The sequence below is a fragment of the Dipteris shenzhenensis genome, chromosome 1 (genome assembly GCF_047967505.1).
Source record: "Dipteris shenzhenensis isolate YYH24624 ecotype China chromosome 1, Dip_SZ_1.0, whole genome shotgun sequence".
NCBI lineage: Eukaryota > Viridiplantae > Streptophyta > Polypodiopsida > Gleicheniales > Dipteridaceae > Dipteris > Dipteris shenzhenensis.
Window position 1 is genome coordinate 61,916,659 of NC_141596.1, and position 4,914 is coordinate 61,921,572.

The 4,914-nt window shown below is 39.7% G+C and overlaps 1 pseudogene; it reads right to left on the reverse strand.

The window, feature by feature from the left end:
• Nucleotides 1-236: 236 nt before the first annotated feature.
• LOC147906166 (uncharacterized) lies at nt 237-2,166 on the reverse strand (annotated as a pseudogene).
• Between the last annotated feature and the right edge of the window lie 2,748 nt (nt 2,167-4,914).

Below are 4,914 nucleotides of genomic sequence, written 5' to 3' on the forward strand. Positions count from 1 at the left end.
TGCAGTCACTTGCCTCTTTTTGGACTTGCCTTTATTTTACCTTGCTAACTACCACCTAAAAGCTCCACTTGTGAGGCTGAGCCCCATTCAAAGTACGAGAATACAAAAAGTCTAGAGGAGAAGCAAACCTGGAACGTCAGCTTCAGTTGCCCCCCCAAGAACTATAGTCTCTGGCACCAAGTCAGCATTCTTCTTCATCTCTTTCTCTCTCTCGAGCACTTGTCCCTTCTCCGTATCTATCCACCAAGGACAAGCTCCCATCTAGAGAGGCTCCGAAGAGCAGATGGATGCATGCATGACTCATCATTTACTGACCGAGCCATAACAGGAATGGAGACAAGATGTTCCTTTTCTTTCAGATGAGCAAAGTAACTGGAAAGAAACAATAAAAACATAAGTTTTAAGCATCATAGCACATAAAAATTGTAGCAGTAGTGACAAAAGGTTTTGAATGATGTATCATTGATATAAAATCCTCTTTACAGCCATATCTTGCAGTTCCACTTTCTTTGAGGCAGTCTTCTCTTCACTCTTATCCCCTTTGCACTCCAAAGGAAAAAGAAATTTTATTGCCTCAAGTTTGACCTCCTCATAATAATCATACAGAGAGCACTCTGGAGGAATAACCACACTGTGCCCATGATATCGTGAAAATCAATAAGAAGCTCTTGAGCCTTCTGACCAATTTTTTCAAGAAGCGCTTCTCTTCGCAGCCAACTGAAACAAGAATTTGAAATTTAACATCAAGAAACAGAAATGAATGTAAGACATATATTAATTTAATAACAACTAAAGGCATACATTCTACATGCGTGATCCCCTAGAGCAAGACCATAAGTTTCCTTGCTTGCCTCCAGTAAGGACAACCATACTATCTTTGTATGAATGGGGGCATCATACAATGCTAGCATGTTCAATTTATCCAATGTGGCAAAGATGTTGGGTTCCCACCCAAGAGATAGGACTTTTGCCTGCCATTCATCCCCCAATTTTGGATCAAGTATGTTCAGCATCTAAGGGGAAAGAAGAAATCACACAACTATGACATAAGAATCATTGATCACATTCAAACACATAGAATGGAAAATCAACTTGCCTATTTTTTATTCATACACATGAAGTAATGAATTACCTTGCATGTCCTATCACCATAACAAGCAGCGAGCTCTCCAAGATCCTTCTCCTCAAGCTTCTAAAGCTCTTCCATAGAACAAGTCAATTTTGCTTGCTCAAGCTTCTTGTTTAATGACTGGGACATTTGAACTTGTCAACCACTAAATAAACATGCGAGTAAAGAAACCTCGCAAATAGAACAACTAACAAGATGCATCAACCAAACAAATGTAACTTACATTGTACATCAGTTTCCCAAGGTATCTTTTGCTAAGAGGATACCAAGGCTCACTCCCCTTAGTATATTTTTTCTGTATTTGAAATATTAACTTCCTATCCTTATCAGGAAGTTCCTTCATGTAGCTTTCATGATCAACAGAACAAATATTCAAGCAATTAACAAGCTCATCTCTAATAGATGTGACCACCAATGCATGTGTATTCATGCTGAAATATAAAAGCATGTCAAAACCTATTATAGCCAACAGTCCCAAAGAAGTGAAAACATAAGAAAGATAATTTTGAAGCACTTACAAGTTCATTCTTTGCAGGGTAGAAAGCAAAGCTATTTCACTGACTCTTGTTGGATCAATGATAGTACACAAAACCCTATAGTATTTCTCTCTAGTATGGGAGTATCTCTCTCTTATCATAGATTGCCATGCAACCATTCAAAGGTTTAACCGTTCGATGGTTTCCCTCCCAGACATAGAACATTCTGTTTGAAAGATTCTGATGAGTTTGACTTCCTGATATCTCTACTTCATATTCTTCATTCACAATTCTCCAATTGGGATCCCATTCTTGCATAATGTCCTCAAACACAAAGGTCTCCTCTCTAGCAAATGTCCAGCATGAAACTATGAAAGCTCCTTTCTCTGGCACATACCCTTCTATTACAAAAGCAGCCTTCAATCCTGACACATCATCTCTTAGTCCCCTCACTTTTGCATATGGGATCAGCCGGCATAATGGAATGGGAGGGGACTCAAAGCAACTGAACATTCTAGTTTTTTGCAGAATGTCCTCTCCTTTATCCAAGTACAATCTATGCTCATGTATTGTCTCTTCTCCAAGAGGTGCAATCTCTGGATGTACAACGTAAGGAACAATCTACATAGATGCCTCATCGGGACCTACATGAGTATCTATTTCATCACCCATTGCATTCCCACCTTCTTAGCTCTGCATTTCTTCAAGGACAAGTGGATCCTCTGGAGCTATTAAATGTTCAGGAGATTGCTCTCTTCCCTTTCTTTGTTCCACTCTTCTACCACATTTGCTCCCTCCTAATTTTCCTCGACGTGCAGGACTACTTCAAAAAACAAAGAAGTCTAGCATTAGAAAGTAGTAAACAAATCTGGAAAACATAAACAATTCTTAACTGCAATAAGAGACCACATAAATTTGAAGTAAAAAAGATAGCATTCATTCAAATTTTAACAAACTTGCGACACAAAGCATTGCATGCTACTCAGTGGGATGAATGAAACACAATGGGATAGAATGCCAAGCAATGGAATGCATGCAACTATATGGATCAAAGCCCCATCAATTATCAATGCTAGTAGAAAAGAATGGACATGTAACTAAAGATTGATTTGGCTTTGAGAGCCATTGCATATGGCTTTGGGTACTACATGCATTCTTCAAGTAGGCAAAACCAGGCCATGGTGCCATGGCCTGGTTTTTTCTACTCCAAGTATGCATATAGTGCGCCACAGCCTCGTTTTTTCTACTCCAAGTATGCATATAGTACCCAAAGCCATATGCAATGGCTCTCAAAACAAAACTAGTCTACCATGCCTTATCACCCAAATGAAGGCCCATGAAAAGCAATGGAAGCTTCAGCACGGCATCTTATTCAACATTGTACACCTCTATCATAGCATGCCATCCATCAATGCAAGCCTCACATATGCAAGTAGATGAAAACAATAGCAAGCCCCATCAATGATCAATGCTCCATCAACGATCAATGCCCCATCAATTATCAATGCTCCAATGATCAAAGCCCCATCAATGATCAATGCCAGTAGACAAGAATGGAAATGTAACTAAAGATTGCTTTGGCTTTGAGAGCCATTGCATATGGCTTTGGCTACTACATGCATTCTTGGAGTAGGCAAAACTAGGCCATGGTGCCACGGCCTGGTTTTGTCTACTCCAAGTATGCATATAGTACCCAAAGCTATATGCAATGGCTCTCAAAACAAAACCAATCTGCCATGCCTTGTCACCCAAATGAAGGCCCATGAAAAGCAATGGAAGCTTCAGCATGGCATGTTATTCAACATTGCACACACCTCTATCATAGCATGCCATCCATCAATGCAAGCCTCACCTTTGCAACAAGCAGATGAAAACCACAACAAGCCCCATTAATGATCAATGCTCCATCAATGATCAATGCCCCATCAATTATCAATGCTCAAATGATCAAAGCCCCATCAATGATCAATGCCAGTAGAAAAGAATGGAAATGTAACTTATGATTGCTTTGGCTTTGAGAGCCATTGCATATGGCTATGGGTACTATATGCATATTTGGAGTAGACAAAACCAGGCCGTGGCACATGGCTCTCAACACAAATCCAATCAGCCATGTCTTGTCACCCAAATGAAAGCCCATAAAAAGCAATGGAAGCTGTTATTCAACATTGCACACCTCTATCATGGCATGGCATCCATCAATGCAAGCCTCACACATGCAAGCAGATGAAAATCACAGCAAGCCCCATCAATCATCAATGCTCCATCAATGATCAATGCTCCACCAATGATCAAAGTCCCATCAATGATCAATGCTAGTAGAAAATAATGGAAATGTAACTAAACATTGCTTTGTCTTTGAGAGCCATTGCATATGGCTTTGGCTACTACATGCATACTTGGAGTAGGCAAAACTAGGCCATGGCACCACGGCCTAGTTTTGCCTACTCCAAGTATGCATATAGTACCCATAGCCATATGCAATGGCTCTCAAAACAAAACCAATCTGCCATGCCTTGTCTGAAAGCCCATGAAAAGCAATGGAAATCTTAAGCAAGACATGTTATCCAACATTGCACACCTCTATCATGGCATGCCACCCATCAATGCAAGCCTCATGTATGAAAGTAGATGAAAAGCAAAGCAAGCCCCATCAATGATCAATGCTCCATTAATGATCAATGCCCCATCAATGATCAATGCAAGTAGAAAAGAATGGAAATATAACTAAAGATTGCTTTGGCTTTGAGAGCCATTGCATATGGCTTTGGCTACTACATCCATTCTTGGAGTAGGAAAAACCAGGCCGTGGCACCATGGCTTGGTTTTGTCTACTTCAAGTTTTCAAATAGTACCCAAAGCCATATGCAACAAAACCAATCTACCATGTCTTGTCACCCAAATGAAAGCCCATAAAAAGCAATGGAAGCTTTAGCACGGCATGTTAGTCAACATTGCACATGGCATGCCATCCATCAATGCAAGCCTCGCATATGCAAGTAGATGAAAAGCAAAGCAAGCCCCATCAATGATCAATGCTCCATCAATGATCAATGCCCCATCAATTATCAATGATCCAATGATCAAAGCCCCATCAATGATCAATGCCAACAAAAAATATTGGAAATGTAAATACAGTTGACTCTTTTTTAATATAAACTCGCATTTTTCAAAAAATATGTATAGACTAAGGAAAAAATTGTGCTTCTTAGTTTTTGCATTATTAGTGCAAAAAGAGTTAACCTTTGATTTAGGAAGGATATTTTTTAGAAAGTTAACTTTTGATTTGGGAAGGATTTTGGGGCTCTA